The following is a 19,244-nucleotide window of genomic DNA, read 5'->3' as shown; positions in this document are numbered from 1 at the left end:
AAGTTGTGAGTTTATTTTTGGGGCCTTCACTTATGGGAAGGAACAAGAATTATCAAAGATTTTCTGGCAGAAATTTATTTCAGCTTTATCATGCAAACTTACAGATAACTTCCATGTTGTTTACATGAATGACATCTTTAGGGAAAAAAAGGTAACATTGATAGATAACATCAGTTATAAGGACAATTCTAAAGACTGTTGGACCACAATTTTTCCATAGTTGTTAGAGACTTTGTGCTGAGTATTTTTACAAAAGTTAAAACATAATTTTGGGTAAGCTTCAGTTGCTTAAACTTTCCTTGCCTGAACTTAGTGTACACAACCACACAAACAACACATGAAATGTAAACTTCAGAAGCCTTCTGTGCCTTTTAAACATTTTTGCTTGTACCTGTGATAAAACACAAACTCTACCTATGCTCTTCATATCTCTCTGAGACTTAGCACTTTGTATTGCTTTCACTCCTTGAGGCAGCCTCATGTTTCCCTTCCCTGTGCTATCCTTCTGCTTCACGAGAGTTCTCAGTCCCATCTCTAGAATGAGCATGATTTCTTGATCATCCTGCATTGCTTAACCCCAGCGGTTCACATACTGGTTCCTTGTGACCATTCATGGCTTATGCACCAACTCCTTGAATTTTTTCTGTCATATAGAAAGTAGCACAAATCCAATTCAGTAAATTCCTACTGAATTTCCCTTTTATTTTTTCACTGTTCTTAGCATTATTTGACATTAAATACATACATATGCATGTATACATGTAAAAAATCTTACAATGTTTTGATCCATAATTATTCAACTTTTTGATAATGAGAAAGTGCTAATATATATGTATTAAAAAGTGTACGTTGAGTTTTGAATGTGGATCTTTTCCTGGGCCAGTGACATGTGGCCCAGTCATCTCGTGGTCTGCTCAGTAGGAGCAGGAGTAGCCACAGATCCCATACAGCCTCAAGATCATAAGAGAAAACAACCAGCACTGCACAGAGCTCTGTGCTGCTAAGCTATGGTACTCCTACATCACGTGTATTCCACACTATTTTTATTTCTGTTATTTTTTGACTTGCAGTGAGTTTATTGTGACATAAGTCCACTTCAGGTTAGGGAGCACTTGGACTAGAGGCATAATTATGTTTATACGTGAAACATCCATTTTACTACTTCTTTTTTGTCTCTCTAACCACAATGTAAGACCAACAAGACAAGAGTCCTGGCTTAGTCCCTGATATGACACTTTTCTTAGAACTAATTTTAGGGAAAAATTCTGTGGCTATCATGTATAGCAAGGAATACAGAGCAATTTAAAAAAATGATCTTAGCTCTTTAAAAGTCTTCTACTGATAAAAAAGGCTAAGTCACTCGTGTATGAGGAGATAATTTAATAAGCCAGTAGAATTAACCAGTGAACATTACAAATACTGGGAGATCTAAACACAGAAAAATCCTATTACATTCTTTGAGGAAGCACTGATAGTGGAGGAGAGTGGTAAGCTGGACCATGAAGGATGAGTGGGGTTGAGAGGAAAAGCACAGCCATAACTCAGCTTTGCAACACACAGATTGAAGCATATAAGTGACTTAACTTTAACTGCAAGCTAGGCAAATCCTGTCAATTGCGGGAAGAGAACACATGTTATTTGAGTTGCTGCTGCTGTCCTTAGGGTTTGCGTAAATGAGAAGTTTCTCCGTGGTGTGTTGTGCACTTTTGCAGCTGTGGCATACACAGCTTGTTGCTTGCCCTGCATTTATCAGGTTATCTTATTAGAATATTTCACAAAATGACACAAACCCAAGTTTAAATACTTAAATAAGAAAGTTTTCACATCTGCTTAATAACAGTGTACATCTGTCTTTGCAGACATGCACATGTGTAAGTAGGTGAAAATCACTGTGCTTTTCTTGCAAAGTTGCCTGAGCTCATGTAATGCCTGATCTACATAGGTTTCCATTGCACTGTGTGGTAGACACAGCAGGTTGGCTTAGTCCTGTACTGTACTGTTCCCTGCCCTGTGCAGGGCTCTGTTGTCATCTATGCTGTGTACACTCATGCATCATACCACTGGGGCATGAAAATTTTTGCTAGAAGTCACATAATAGTGCTGACAGTTGGCCAACTTGTGGGGTTACTAACTGTCTAGGGTAGCAAACAGTCTACTGATGGTGGATTGGATACATTTGCCCTACGCTGAAAAATACAGAGGAACAAACTTCTGTTTTCATTGCCTATGCTCCTAACAACCAACATGTGGCCTAGATCAAGAACTGGGGAAATGTTTTCCTGATGGGTGAACACATGTGGATGAACAGCAGACTGCATTTCTTCCTAAGTATGCTGCAGAAATCCTGAACTTAACTCGAAACCAATTCTCCAGCCATAGACATTTAGTAGAAACCAACATGCAAAGCCAATTCTACCTTGTTTATAAACCATTTGTTTACTAGAGCTGTAAAAGGTCCTTGAGATGGAAAATTACACATAATTGTATGAACTATGTCAGAGACTGCTGTCAGCTTGCCAGACCAATGAGGCAGGCATGGTACTCCAGAGACTTTCAACCAAAAAGACTATTAAAAGAATGTGTAAGGGTTAATATATGGGTGGTAGCTCATTAAAATTAGCACTAGATGCTTAGTTTGACCACAGATTCAATGGACCATCCTGGGAAGACTCTTGAAGTCTGAAATGCATTCCTAAGGCTGTGTTGTTAGGTTTGCAAAGAACAATGAATGTCTGTTTATAGCAATAATAACTAGTATTGATCAAGACTCCACTCTTCCCCAACACCAGGACTGCTCGGGGTGTGTGTACATATCACTGCCAGTTTCCCAGAATCGCCCTGCTCAAGCTTTAAGTATAGTCTTTTTACTGATAATTGAGGAAATTGGATTTCTGACTATGGCTATGGGCAACAAATTATGAGAGAGTCAACCTCCCCTTGTGCAATAACAAATTCCAAAATTGCTCTTTTGTAGAATTTCTTTTTAATAAAATATTTTATTGCTACATGGTGATGGGATTTGTTTTGAGAGTTTTGCATATTAATTTAGCATACTTTAATCAACTTCAACCCACTTACCTTTCTCTCCTTTTCCTTCCCCCTCCCACGTGTCTTTCCCTGTCTTCCAGACCCTGCATTCTGGCTTCCCGTGCTCTTATATTTTTATTATTTATTTATTATTTATTACCTTAAGTGTTTTTTGGTTTCTTCTACAAGTGAACACCTGTGGTGTTTTACTCTCTGAGACTGGCCAATTCCACTCAACATGATTAATTTCTAGTTCCATTTGTTTTCCTACAAATCACATTATTTAATTATTCTTCATGGCTGAACAGTATTGTATTGTATCTAGTATCTAGCTACTTTTCTATATATCTCTGTTACATTTTCTTTCTGCATTCATCTGGTGATGGGCATGTAGGCTGACTCCTCACTGAGTGACTGTGAATTGCACAGACATAACTATGGTCATGCATGTGTCATGTAGCGTCTCTTGAATTCTTTTTGGAAACTACTGTTGGCTGTAGTGGCATAATCACCTCCTTCCCTTAAATTTATGACAACTTTCAAAGTATCAAAGCTAAATAACTGCCTTTTAATGGAAACAGAATATGGAATTAAACTGATGTATTGTTAAGTAGACTGATCATAACACAGTGTGATGTTTTCTTAGGCTTATATTTGATTCTAAATCTTTGTCACACTTACAGGTGTGCTTATTTCTGAGGGGCCATCAAGTAAGATGGTTGAATGTGCTGCTAAAATGGGTGAGTCGAATCAGAACACTTTAACTCAGGAGATGTTTGGAAATCTGCTGCAGATGGGTTGAATCCCATAATCTTGAGGTCAGAACAGAAGAGCTGATGCACACACAGCACTGGACCAGGCCTGCCTCTCCTTCAGTACATCTGATGGATGCCAGTTGGCCTGAGGTAGATGAAGGCCAATGTCAACATTAGAGCTTAACCCTTTAATTTGCTGAGCAGTCATGGTTGAGGTCACCTTGTATCTACTGTGCTCTAGCAATGATGGCGCACACCTCCAAAACACTGCATCACCTGGTGGATCTCAAGCCTTACATTCATGATCTTTCCATTTTAAACAAAACCTCAAAAAAGATAGTGCAGCATATTGAAAAGCATCAGCCTTTCATCTGAATTAACTATACTGTTAAAGTAATCGTTCTTGTTTTTCCCTTAATGCATGTCTTTGGAAGATTGTTGGTTTTATTTTAAAGTTGGTTGGGCTCTGTGGACAAAATAAAGCTTCAGGGAACACTAAGTCCTATTACCAGTCTCTTTCAACTTGACAAATGTTAGTGGTTCCTGGTGTACTGTCCTAGTCATGACAGACAGTTTTCTGTAGACAAGTTACTTTTTCTTTCAATATTGCATCTGAGCATAATATCTTTGAAACCTCTGCTAGATGATAATATCATCTGAAACCTCTGCTAGGTATTCCTATTTTAATTAAAATTTGATTTGGTGAGTTGCTATTGGTCTAAATAGAGCATGGTGAAAAGATTGCTCTCCTCCCGGGATGGAGGAGGCACAAGCTCCCTGGTCTCCCCATGGTCCTATTACTTTGAGATATCCTGTCATAGAACTCAGGGTGGGAGTTGTCAAAATACAAACAGGCTTACACGCATAGCAGTGCTCTGAGTACCTCATTGCAGAGAGAATCTAAAGTTCCTTGGTAACAGGTATTTGTCAATCCAGATGTGTTAGAAAAAAGAACTGGTAGCCTAATGAGAAAAGTCCAACCTTTGCTTCTCCCCCTTGCGAAATGGGACAGGACACTTCAAACTCTCCATTCCTATCCTGAAGAGTCTACAACCACTGAACTCAGAATTCTTATTGCTTTAGCAATTGAGAAGAAGCCAATAGAAGAAAAAGGCTTAAAAGCCAGTGGCATGCCAAATTTAGGAGGCTGGGAATCGGGTCATGTTGCAAGGTTATTAATTAAGGTCAATACCCAAGAAGACCTTTTGTGAGTCAAGGTTCTGAATGTGAGTTGGATGTGAGGGTTGGATGTGAGTTGAATGGGAATATGTCAAGTGGAGTAGGTAAGTATTACACTGAGAAGAAAGAGACCCTTGTGCTTTTTGATCCATAACTTTACTTGCATTACAGTACTCAGTGTTCTCACCTTGGTGCCCAGCCTAGGTATCAGACACTTATCTGGAGGCACAGAGGGACACAGTAGCACAGTCCTTACTGACATCTTCAGATAACTCAAATCTGGGTGTTCCTGTAGGAGGCAACTGGGAAAGATCAAAGAGAGGGGAAGCCTGGGTAGAACACTAGGGGCCATGATTAAAGTGCACTGGAATTACAATGCAAGCCATCATTCTCAAGATCTTGTCTACAAAACCAGTTGCAAAGCATTAATCATTAATTCATTTTCTCTCCTTTCAATGTTTTTAAGAGGCCAGATATAATTAACATAAGTCTTGATATAGTTACTTATTAATAAATGCATCCCTAATAAAACTCTAATGAAAGTGCAGCGAGTATCCATGGGGACATAAGAAGGTCAGGAAACGATTGAGTCAGACAGGACTAGATTTGATTTTAGGTCACATAGCCTCTTTATCACATGTCACTTTTATGCTGGATTTCTGGGTCATGCAATCAATAGAATTAGCCCCTCCTTTCCATCTGTGCCTTCGTTTGAACATCAAGGTGAAATTCAAAAGCTTGCAGAGACTATATGGATCATTCGGAAGACCATTGGTCTTCTGGGAACAGACCTTGTCTTTTCATTATTAGGTAGGTTTTTAGGGCTCAGGTTGGGTTTTCTGCTGCCTGTCAACCATGGCCTCCTGACCAAACTCATTCAAGTACTGAGTGTGACACATGCAAATGAGCTTGTAGTCATGGCATAAGATGCAGAGGTAGAGGACAGGTTGTGTTTTTGCTGAGCAACTTAATTGCTATCCTGTATAAGGAAATTCCAGTGATGGTCAGGGGTTTCATATTCAACAACAGACTACTAATTCACTTACTTACTTAGGTACTAAACTCAGATAAGAAAAGAAGCAGAGCCTAATTAGAAAAATCTCAAAGAATGTTGACCCTGGTCCTTTAAAATTCCTATTTTTTAAAACATAAACCCACACATACATACTGCAACTCAGAATCCACAAAAATAGTACACCAAGGCTTCAGAAGATACCACTAATTAGAAGAAACTTTGTCCAGTGCTGTTTCTCTCAATTAAGAACAAGTAAAATCTACCTAAAATGTTCCCACTCTAAACCAAACCAAGAATTCATTTTCTCTCCACTTAAATGTCTTTAAAATGTCCTCTGTGGTAGAAATCAAGAGTCTCCTTTCTTCCATTTTAGTGTGATTCATATTCATTCATCATTGTATGTTTTTCTTTTCATGCATTTGGTGGAATGCTTGGAACTTTGATTACATTTAAACTGATAGTTGCATTCAGGGAACCCTTCCATTTATTTCTACATTGCTTATTATATTCCAGGTAAGGTTCCCAAGAGCAATAATATTCCACATCACTCTCTGGGACATCCAGAACCAGCCAAAGAATTCTTCTATCCTATAGCAGCTCGGCTAGTTCATTTAAGGATTTTTTTTTTTTTAAGGAATGCAAGTATGAAAACAGTATCATCTGCTCTTAAACAGGAGACAGAAGCAGAATTGAGAAAATACGACTATATTCAAATTATAACTTCCGGAAATATGATACAATAAATTTCTGTTGTGCTAAGTCATCTAGTTTTGTGGTAAGTTGTATGGTAGCATTAAGACTCTAATAGATACATGGTTAGGATATGTATCATATATTAAACACAGTAAAACTAACTTGTGCCATAAGTTGCTAGATATGCCTTCATTTTAGGCAGTGTTAGCTTTGAGGAACAAACTCTTAATATGTAAAGGCAAAAGCATATTTTGGATATAATGTTATTTTGTTAAATGTCATCATTTTAAAGAATTCTTTGAAAGGCTGCTCTAACCTTCCCATGAAATGACACAGGTTAAATTAGTCAGCTGTTCTCAGTGTTAATCAAAGAGGAGGTCAGAGGTCAGAACCATCAGCTATACAGGAAAAATCCATTCTTTCTTCCCAACATCCTGAAAATAGACTTCCTGGCCTGCTGCCAAGGGCAATGTTAAGATGTGGATGCTGTATTTTTGCTCAAGTGAAAATAATTATTTCTGATTATAAAATTAACTCTTCCTCTTTGTAAGGACTTCATAAATTATATATATATATATATATATATATATATATATATATATATATATATATATATATATAAATTACTTGTAATCCTGCTAGCCAGAGACATCAAAATCGGATGTGGATGTATGTCAAGATATACTAAGTCAAGTGTAATTTATGTCATTTTAATACTAGTATATGGTACACTGGCAGTTCAGCAGAGCATAAGACCCTTTTGTTGATAGACTTTTAAACTTATTTAACAATTTTGTTACTTTTTGTCATTTCTTAATCAACATATTATTACATAAATTGGTGAATTTGTCTGATTGCATTTTTAGAATCTCTATTTTTACAGTGAGCTGCAAAAGTTTTATGGTTTCTATTTAAACTATAACTATGCTCTGAGAGAGGTGAAATGTTAATTCTAGAAGGCTTTGCTTCTATTTAATCTGAGGGTCACTAAACTAGAATGGCTTCATTAGATCTGCCTCCCTTCAGATGACCTCATTTATGGAAACAGAGCTCTTCAGGGACAAATTAGAATAGAAAATATGACCTCTGCCAGTAAAGGAAAGTCTTCCAGCTTCTCTGTACCGTGTGCAGTGAATGAGAGGCTTTACAAAATAATTTCTAAGCAAGTAGACATAATGAATGTGTGCATGTGTGTATGTGTACGTGTGTGTTCAGAGGTTTAACTCACAAATGAGGAAGTATACGGAGGACAGTGATTAGAGTGAAGTGTGAAATTACTGAGAAGGAGGTCAAAGACCTGAGACACTTAAGGAAGATCAGCAAAGGGGAAGAGGATTGAAGAGCAAGCCTAGCAAGGAAGTAGGGTGGGTTGGTGTGCACATGGGTAAGCCCCATTTCTTCCCTTCCTTGGAGCCTCCTCTCCCCTCTTTGGGGCGACGGGCATCTTCTTAATAGATTTCACTATTTTTCTGCCAGTGCAGGTGCGCACGCGTCTCTAAAACTTAAGCACAAAACCTTAGGAGATTGAAAGTACTTTTCCAACATATGAATATGAAAGTAAACTCATAAGTGATCTGTTGATCATATCAAGGACCAAAATTGCTGATGTGCCTGAAACAGCTTTTGGGAAGACTCAGGAGAGAGAAGGAAAGAGAGTCCCGCAAGCCACTCATAAATGCATTCTGGGACAAGTGCCTGCAGAAAGACTTTTGAAGCTCAAGTGTCCCCTAGTGTAACACACAGACACCTGGGCAACAAAATCAAGGCTCTGCCTCTTAAGCCTTTCCCCAACACACAATAGACTCCTAAATTCTCTTTTTGGGTTCAGTCTATTCCTAGCTGTGAGAACAATCCTGCTTTCACTAGAAACTCTGGGAATGTCAGTTTATGAGTTTGGCATCAGTGCAGCATCACTGACCATCTGACCTTAGGTCTTGGTTCTAGGTGCAAAGCGTTTTACATTCCTCTTTGCTCCCAGATCCAGTAAAGTAGATGCACTCATCTCTCAGTCTGCAGGCCTTGCACTGACAACCGCCTGGAGAGCCATATTTTGTGGAAGCAGAATTGATCTCGCTTAGCTCATTTTACAGTAGTGGGGGCCAATGCAGTAGACCAAGTCGTCTTATTTCATCTCACAGCATTATTGAAGTATAATTAACATGCAATAAACTGCATATATTTAATTGCACAGGTTAAGTTTTGACATATGTACACAAGCATACAACTGTTAAAGCAATCAAGATAATTAATCCACCACTCCTCAGGTAACCCTTCTCTACTGCTTCAGGCAACTACTGCCTCACTTTATCATTAATTTTCCTATTTGAGAATTTTATATCAAAGAGATGATCAAGCATGTGGTTTTTGTAGTCAGGATTCCTTCTCTCAATCACAGCTGCACATTTTGACAGTTATTTGTGTAGCTGTGATGTGTCAGAAGTTGGTACCTCTGATACAGAACAGTATTACACCACATCATATACTACTAGTTGGTTATGAGGTCATCTGTCAAAGAATATTTAAAATATTCCTAAAAAACCTCTCATAAATATTCATAAATAATTCTGTATGACCATACATTTGTATTTCTCTGGGGTGCATACCTATAGATACGCTGATGGCTCATATCGCAGGTGAATGCTTAGCTTGTTGCAAATCTATCAGATCAATTTTAATAGCAGTAATTAGTTATTTGGTAACCAAGTATCAGATATTAATGTCTTTCTTTCTTTATCTACCATTGCTATGTGGGATTTTATCACTTTTGCCCAATCCATAGCTATCTAATAATCTCATTCTGGTTTTATCTTCTATGACCCAGTGACTGGCATTGTTGTTGATCATTTTACATTTGTTTATCTTCCATCTCTTATCATCTTTGATGAAGTTTCTGTGCAAATCATTTGCTTAAGTTTATGGGGTTTTTTGTTTCCTTACAAGAGAATTTTGAAAGCTTTTATATACTGGGGATACAAGTCTTTTATTAAACACATGAATAGTAAATACTATCTCTAAGTCCATGACTTTTCTTTTCATTCTCTTAAGAGCATCTTTTGGAGAGCAGAAGTTTTTACTTTAGGTGAAGATCAATTTCCCAATTATTATATCCTCTCATGGGTTAGGATTTTAGCATTATCCCTAACATATGTTTACCTCATGCAAGATTGCAAAGAATCATTTTACTACCTCAATAGTTTTATCTATATTTCAAAGCATACAGTCTGAGTGTGCATTAAAGTTTTTCTGCTGTTTGTCGCATGAGACTACCCAATTTTTCCAGCATTATTTGTTATAATGCTAATCCTTCTAACCAATTCACTCAGTCAAAAACTGTTATTCATACATGTATAAATTCGATATCAATTCTCTAATCTTTCCCATTGATCTAGCTGTTTATACTGACATAACTTTTAAATTGTCTTGGTAATTATTCGTTTGAAGTAAGCCTTAAAATCAGGTATCTTGTCTTCAAACTTTATTATCCCTTTAAATATTTATTTTGCCTATGTTAGATACTCTGAGATTCGCAGGACGTTTAGAATGAGCCTGTCAGGATCTGTAAAATAAACTACTGCACTTCAATTGCATTTATTCTAAGTCAAATTTTGAGAGAAGAATAAAATGTAAATGTAAATTATTTCTACAAAGGAGAATATTTGGCGACAAAAAAGAACAAAGCAGTTAAACATGCTTCAATTTGAATGAGCCTTGCAAAAAAAGTGAATGAAAGAAAATTGTCACAAAATGACCCATACCATGTGGTTTCATTTTTTTGTATAAAAGGCCACAATTCGAAATGTATCAGTATAGAAAGTAGATGAGTGGTTGTCTTGGGATGGCTATTAGGAAGCAAAAAGAAAGGAAAAAACAAAATAAAACAAAACCAAAGGAGTACTTGTTACTAACTCAAGTTTCATTTGGTTGGAGAAAAGCATCCTAAAATTAGATCATGATGCTGTTTGCTTAACTCTGAATATAATAAAGTCATTTAGTTGTACAACTGAATGCATGAATGGTATAATATATCAAGGGTATCTCAATAAAGCAGCTTTTAGAGAAAAAGTTCCATTTAAGAGGAATTAATGTCTTAATGTCTGACTCAAGTTTTGAGTACTTGACCTATAAATGCAGTATGCATTTTATTTCATTTCTGTCTTCCTTACTTTCTCAGTAATATACTATAGTTTTCATTATATAAGTTTCACACATTGTAACTTTAATATTTTATCTCAAGCATCAATTTTCAGTTGCTATTATATGGAAATGCATTTAGCTTTCACCATGATTTTGTATCCTATGACTTGGCCAAACTCACTCCTGTAGTCTGAATATGTACCCCAAAACTCATGTGTTGGAAACTTACCTGCTAAAACAGTAGCAGTTGGAGCTGGGATCTCTGGAGAGATGTTTAGGGTAGAAGAAGTCTTTGTACTCATGAATTAAAGTCAATTGAATAGGATGGGGCGAATGCAGGGTTTTTTTGTTTTGTTTTGTTTTTTGCCATTTAAAGTCACAGTGATTTTCTCCTCTGTAGCACGAAGTGCTCAAGGTGCCATCTCAGAAGTAGAGAAAGAGCACAGAATTTCTGTGAACAAAATAATTTGTTCTTTACTTTTTTCCTGTATTCTGCTAAAGCAGTATATATTTAACCAAGATAACCAAGATACGCACTTATCCGTTCTCCATTCCATTCCATAGCAATAGGCAACCACACATTCTTTAAATCAATTTCTCTTTGACCATCTTCCCAATGGTAAGTATATCTTGCAGGTCTGGCCAATGAATGATATTGGGTTACCTGTATTTTATGCTCTCTCTGACCCATTATGGCTTCACTGATAATGGGTTCCTAAATGCTGGGTGCCTGTGGAGTCTGCCTTAAACATTGGACATTGCTGAATACTGATTCTGTATAAAATCTCTTAGGCAAAATGAATTCCATGTTACTGACAATATGTCTATTTCTTATGGTTGATACACTGTGTCAGTTTGAGTTTAGAAGTCTAACTGAGAGACTCAACAGAGACAGGAGCCTTACTATGTAAATATCCTCATACTGTGCAAGAGGAGGGCACAGAGATTTTGTGATTCCTACACTAGCCCTGGAATAGGGTTGGGGTGGCTGTGAATAATATAAGGAAAGAAAAAAAAAAGCCTTGTTACCTTCCTTTTTAATTTGGCTGTTTTTCCTAGCTACTGTGTTCAAGTATTGCCCCAGTGTCATGCCACCCTGCCTTGGAGCCAGCTGATTATGGACTGAAACCTCCAGAAGCTGTAAGCTAAATAAATTTTTCTTTACTTCATTTTGGGCATTCAATGTTTTATCCCAGCAAGAGAAAAGTAACAAGACACTGGTTAATTAGCCAATTTTATAGTTCTCCAATCTCAAAGGTTCCATATTTTGCTCAAATCATTCTCTGTTGATGGCTCTGAGATCTTTCTTGGGTAGATAAAGAAACACGGCTGGGCCTGGCTCATAGGACAGGATTTTCCAGTGCATTTTATCTGAGACAATGCTGGCCAAAACAATACACTCTCAATATTATTTAAACATGGCTCACTTCTCAAAAAAATTCGTTTTTTTTTAAATCATGGAAAGTAGAATAAGCAGCAATATTGGATATATATGTTCATTCTCATAAGCAAGGAGAGTGGTTAAAATGTACTTTGATTTAGGTTACTTACATGGGCCTTTTATGCATATTTACTTCAAATTTTGTCTTACTCAGGCAGGTTTGCTTAGTCTTCCCAACATACTCACCTATTCATTCATTTATTCATCCTTCTGTCAATGCTTATTGAGAATAATGAATGCCTGACAAACACTATGAAAGTTGCTTTCACTAGATGAATAAATTAACCTATGCTCCCTGTCCAGAGTGCTCACAATTTAGAGAGTAACTGAGATATTATTGCAGTGTTAAAAGCCAGCACGTATTTCTACATGAAGTTAGAGAAGTGGTGATCTTGTTTTCCAGAAGAAGTAGAGAGATTTTAGAGTCTATGGAGGAAAATCATTCGCCAGGTCGAGGGAAAAGTGTTAATCTGAGTAGAAGGAACAGCATGTAGGAAGGTACTGACGGACAAACTGAAAACACAGGTTTGGGAACTTATAATTAATACGTTAGAGTTGAGCCTAAAAGCTAGAGAGGAATTGAAGTTAGAGACAGAAATTCCAAAAAAGAAGTGCTCATCAGAAGAGAAAACTGCTTGGTATTAAATAAACCAACCCATAAAGCAGAAAGGGGAAAACTACTCTCCAAGCAGAAAGTAGATCATTAGCTAGCATAGTAGCTAGCAGAATGAGTGTTACAATGTCCTTTTTCTTCTTCATTTGCTGCATTTATGGTTCACCAAATGTCTCATGAGTCCAGAAGGTGATTGAATCATGGGGTGCCATTTTTATATCAGTGGATTCATTCACTGATGAATTCAATAGCTGAGTGTGCTGTTAGGGGTTGGGTCTGGCTGGAGGTCAGTCACTGGCCGTGGTGTGTATGAGGTCGTAGTGTGTATGACTTGCAAATGCACAGCTCTTCTACCATGTCCTACCGACATGCTGTTTCTGCTTCAGAATGAGAGGACCTTAGACTGAAACTGAGTCTAGACAAACCTCTCCTCCTTTAATTGATGTCCAGTATTCCATCCCAGCAGTGGGAACATGACCAAAACACTTCATTTTTTTCTGATGATTTCTGTAGTAATTTGCTACATGTGAATTTAAATATTGCCACCCGATTTAATCCATTGCATTTTTCTCACCTGTTAACTTTTTCCTTTGTCAGAAACAATTTCTATGTGAGCACTCAGTGTAAGGAACACAGAGATTTCTGGAAAGAATGAAAATGATGCTACCCCAGCATGCATAACTCTGAATATTTGAACTTAACAAGATCCTTACTTCGCATGTGGTATTCCAGTGCTGGGATTTCTTTAATGCTTTATTTGTGCTTCTTCCATCACCAGATGAGCTATTTCCTAGCTCTGCCTCATCTCAGTTTAAAGTTTCTTGGTGATATTCAGGTGAACTGCATTAACATTCATTAACCCTGTCCTGTCTTCCTTTGAGAGAAAATGTTTCCCAGTGCACTGAAGACTTAGATCACGATTAGAATGCAGGGTTTGTTAGAAAGACTCTGAAATCAAATCCAACATGGGAGAGAGATGGACACAGGAAGAAGCAGGGGGAATGAAAATGCGGCAGCAAATATGAATTTATGATTGTTTACCTTCAAGAAAGCATATTTTCTTCCTTAATTGCTCGGTTGACCTCAGGGGGTTGAAGGGAAGAGAAGTCTGAGTTAAATGCACAGCACATCTTCTGACAGCCCTCTTCCCCTGCCTCCAGTTTCCTTTCGGTTGAGTACCCTAGTGGTTTCTGTGCTTCTGAGCAGAGGGAGTGAGAGTCACTTTAATAGCCCTGGAAAAGTGCTTCAGGAGGTATTTGCAGCGAGCAGGGTGCCAGGCCACAGCCCTGTCTCCTCAACATGCCCCAGATATTGAACCTTCCAGTAACTACAATTACAATCCAAACCACAGAATGTAGATTTACAGATTGTTTTCAGCAACACCCATTCAAATTTACTTATATTTACACTAGAAAAATTAGGGTAAGTGCTATTGTGACCAGAGACACAGACCAAGATCAATAACCAACCAATTCTTGGCTAATAAAGCACTTCTCTAAGGTCTACGGTTGCTCTGTTCTGACTTTGAGGTTGGCCTCTAATGTCTTATCCATTGACTTTTCCCGTAAATATGTCTAATCGAGGCCGCTTAGGTTCTAAAGAGAAATGATACACTTGGTTTGGTAAGAATTACTAATTAACCAAGTATGTAAAACCTGTAGCTACCATGGTATTTCTCCTGTGGTGAAAATTAGACATCATTAAAAAAAAAAGCCTAAAAGTAAAACCTCACCCTTCATTTTAGGCCTCAAGTTATAATTTAAAAATATTCTCCTCCTTTTGAAATTTTAATTGAGCCCCAGTTACTTTTAAGAATTAATTTTTTTTTTAAATCTGCAATACTATTACCTGAAATTGTACAGCCTGTAAGCAGGAAAATTATGTGTGGGATATTTTCATGCTACACATGCATCCTTTAATCATGCTTAACCTCAGTATTTTTTACAGAATTCTCTCTCTTTCTCTCTCTCTCTCTCTCTCTCTCTCCTACCTCTGTCTCTCTCTCCCTCTCTCCTACCTCTGTCTCTCTCTCCCTCTCAAAAGATTGCCCTTCATGCTAGAAAGGTCAACAGATTAATTTGGTTCCTTCTACATTTGAATCATTAATTTTGTTCTGGGAACAGAACAGGATATTTAATCAAATGTATAAGAAATAAAATAATAAATGACAAAGGAAGGGAAGTAGAGAAAGACATTGAAGTCTCTGTTGCTGGAAGTGTATTTGTGTTTTGGGGATCTCACATGCCTTTGTGCCTAATGTGTCTGAAGCAGCCAGTTCAACCTGGAGAGCTCACCTGATTGATATACCTGAGTCGCCCTCTTCCCCCCCACACACACCATGATTGCTCTGTTCCTTGTGTCAGAGGCAGCAATTTCTCCCACCTCGGTTCAATAGTCTTGTACACAGTGGTGAATTGTGGTTTCATTCATAACTGGACTTTAAATTCGCTAACCTACTTCTGTTTGCACCCCATAGGAACTCTCTTGAAAAAGTGCACAGGTCTCAGAGCACAAAGAAAAACTCAAAGTAAAGTATCAAGTTCTATTTAATCCATGAACTGTTGATAGGCCTGAGTATGACTCTCTCAGGATAAAATTATCCCGAGTAATGGGGAGAATGAATGCAAAGAAGTTGTGCCTTGCTGAGAAATGTCTTATTTCCCACAAAGAAAAACATATTATTGGGTGTTTCATACGAAAAAAGGAAGACTTGGATTAGTAAGGCAGACTTTAACATGTGCTAAGCTTTTAGGTGGTTTAACAGAAGCACTGTTGTGTAGTGGGAATCACAATGTAGTGGTCAAAGAACAGATTCACAGTGTGTATATCACTTGTAAACTCACTGGGAATCATTAGCGTATCACAGTGTAAATATGATATAATATTTTAATACAGACTAATGAAACACACCAGCAAATTGTTTGCAGCCAATTACTCATCAAATCCTTAGGGAAAACTTGCAGGAAATGAGTCATTTTTATTTCAGTATTACAGATGAGCAAATTACAAAATTCCATCCCCAAGAAGGTCACAGTCAAATTGAAGAAATTTTGAATTAAACTAGTTTATGACAAGAGTATCCTTTATGCATTTAGATGGCTCCAGGTTCAAGTTTGGGCCACTGATGAAACGGAAATCATTCACAAAAATATGGAGACTTTCTCTATTGGTTTTCTTCGATGTGTCCCCAGACATCTGATCTTGAAAACTGAACACTTCTCTATAAAAACAACATTAAAATTTAGAAGTCAGTCAGAAAACAGAAAAAGATATTTGTAATTTGCATGACACATTCAAACTAGAACTTACAAGATGTAATGGGTTCTTAGAAGTAAAAATACAAAATAAATACCTCTAATCAATAAGAAGACATAAATACAAGCTGTTAAGGAGAAGCTCTTAAAGAGGAGCTCTCAGAATGAAATCACTAGGAAAATCATGTGACCTCTATTTTTTTTTTTTTGTCTTTTTCCTTTTGATCAGTACCGAGGATCGAACTCAAGACTGTCTGCTTGCAAGGCAGGCGCTTATGCCACTGAGCTAAATCTCCAGCCCCATACTTTTTTTTTTTTTTTTAATGTGACCTCTTTCAGTGTCTGTCACACAGGAGGATTTGCAGTGGACAGTCACTGTAAGTACATTTCCCAAGGTGATGCATGAGATATATTGGAGAAATATGCATCTCTTGGAGGCACGAGACCTAGAGTATCATGAACAAGGTGGATTATATCCTACAGGCACTTAGTCCTTACTCTAAACAATGGGCAAATCTGTTACAATTTCAGAACCTGGCCTCTCTCTCAGGTTAGCTGTACACCTTTTCCAGAACCCAACTGGTGTTATTTCTTTTCCATATGTATCCTTTTACCTCTTTCTCTTGTCTAATGGCTCTGGATAATGCTCCAAATATTGTGTTGAATAGAAATGTTAATAATTGACTTTCTTGTCTAGTTCCTGATTTTAGAGGACATGCTTTCAGTTATTTCTTATTTTATATGTTAGCTGCTGGTTTGTCATAAATAGGTTTTATCACATTCAAGTATCATCATTGTTCTTATCCTGAAAGAATGCTCAGCTTTGTTAAAGGTCCTTCCTCCATCTATTGATCTGTTTGTGTGGATTTTGTTCCTGTGTCTAGCCCTGTTGTGCAGCTGTTGATATGATATGGTGGTTTTCATCCTAGATTCTATTTATGTGGCGTGTTGTCTTTATTGACTTGAGTGTGTTGAACCATCCTTGCATCTCTGGGATGAGAACTACTTGGTCATGATGTATGATATTTTAAATGGTATGTCACATTCTATTTGCTAATATCTTTTTAAGAATTTTTATATCTATGCTCATTAAGTGGATTGGTCTGTAGTTTTCTGTTTTAGTTGTACATTTATATGATTTTGCTGACTTAAATAATGAAGTTTGGAAGCATGCCAGGCATTTTAATTTCTTTGAAGAACTTAAGAAGTGCCAGTGATACAACATCCTTAAAGGTTTTGTAGAATTCAGCACTCAAACTGCCAGTAAATGGACTGTTTTTAGTTACATTTTGCTTACTTTACATTTTTTCAGAGAGTTACATTTTTTTAAGTCTATTTTGAATTAACTTTTATGAGGATGGTCTGCTTTGTGTCCTCCATTCTGTGGATTTTGTCATAGTTTTTGAAAGCTCTTCCCTCAATTGAATCACCTTTACTCCTTTCCAAAGATGAGATCATTGTAGTTATTTCACCCAGTATTCACCTACTGATTAGGATCACTCCAGATTAAACTGTTCCCATTAGTATAGCTGTCTACTAGGTTTTGATGACAGGTAGTGTCAGTCTTCCAAGTTTTTCTCATTGTCCTATATGATTTTGACTACTGGAGTCGCTTCATCCCTCTCTATATAATACAAAATCAGTTTTGTCGCTATTCACAAAATAGCTTGTTGAGATTTTGGTTGGTATCACATCAGAACTACGGAACTGAGAAACCTTACATTTGGTCAGTTTTAACTTCCTTTCCTTGAACATAGAATATATTTCATCTGTTTAGGTATTTGATTTCTTTAATCAGAGATTTACATTTTGTAATATGTCTTATGTATATTTTATTGAATTTGTATCAAACCATTTGATATTTTTGGATGATAATGCTTATGATATCAAGTTTGCTTTCAAATTTCACATATTAATTAGTGATATATAGTTTTTTGTATGAATGTTGTATCCTACACCCTTGTTAACAATTACTTTAATAAGAAATTCAAGGTTTTTTTTTTCTTTTCTTTCTATTAATATATTTCAGAATTTCTCCAGAATCATGTAACCTGAGAATAAAGACAATTTTCTTTCTTCCTTCTCTATCTGAATGCATTGGGTGTTATTTTCTATCTCATAGTATTTACTAGGACTATCATATCAAACTTTGACACAGAGATCAAATTAGACATTCTTTGGTTACCGATCCTAGCAGGAAAGCTTCAAAATTCTCACTACTGAGTGCAAGTATAATGTTAAATTGAAATATTTTTTGGTAGATATTTTTTATCAAGTCAATAATTTTCCCTTCCATTTATAATTTTTTGAAAGTTTTTGTTTTGAATTAATTCTTGATACAGCCAAATATTTTCTGCATCTATTGATACGATTGTGCAATTTTCCTTTCTGGCATGTTAATGTGATGGTTTGTATTGACTGTTTTTCAGAACAATTTTTTTTTCTGAAATAATGTCCACTTGATGGGTATGTATAATTATTTTAATACATTGTTAGGTTCAACTTTATTATTTTTGTTCTGAGATGGGGTCTCATTACACAGATCAGGTCGGCCTTGAATTCACTGTGTATCCCAGGCTGGCTTCAAAATTGCTCAACCTTCCTGCCTCTTCTTCCTGAGTCAACTTGATATTTTTGAGGATTTTTTCAGTTGCATTCATTCAACACATTTCTCTATGGTTGTCTTTCATTGTAATGTCTTTGGATTTGGTGATAGTATGATAACATATTCATTTAGAATGTATTAAGGAATATTCTCTTTGCTCTGTCTTCTGAATGATAATATGGAGGTTTCATACAAATTCTTTCTTGAATTTAATAATACATTCCTATATTGTTAATTTTGTTTCTGTAAAATATTTATGTGCATTCTGACTGTGTATTTCTTCTCAACTGAATCTTCAAGGAACAGTTTCACTTCCTCAAGGTTATCAAACTTGTTATACAAATTTTAAAAGTAGAATTTCACATAGTATTCTTTTATTATCCTTTTAATGTTCATGGGCTCTGTAGTGATAACCACTTTTTCATTCCTGATGTTGTATGGTGTGCTTTCTCTTTTTTCCTATTAGCTTGACTAGTTTATTACTGATTTTACTAATTTTTCAAAGAACAATTTGTTTTTCTTCTACTT

Source organism: Cavia porcellus, unplaced genomic scaffold (assembly GCF_034190915.1).
Source record: "Cavia porcellus strain 051 isolate PalLab524CR breed Dunkin Hartley unplaced genomic scaffold, mCavPor4.1 scaffold_6, whole genome shotgun sequence".
Classification (NCBI taxonomy): Eukaryota; Metazoa; Chordata; class Mammalia; order Rodentia; family Caviidae; genus Cavia; species Cavia porcellus.
Note: the sequence above shows the minus strand (reverse complement) of the source record.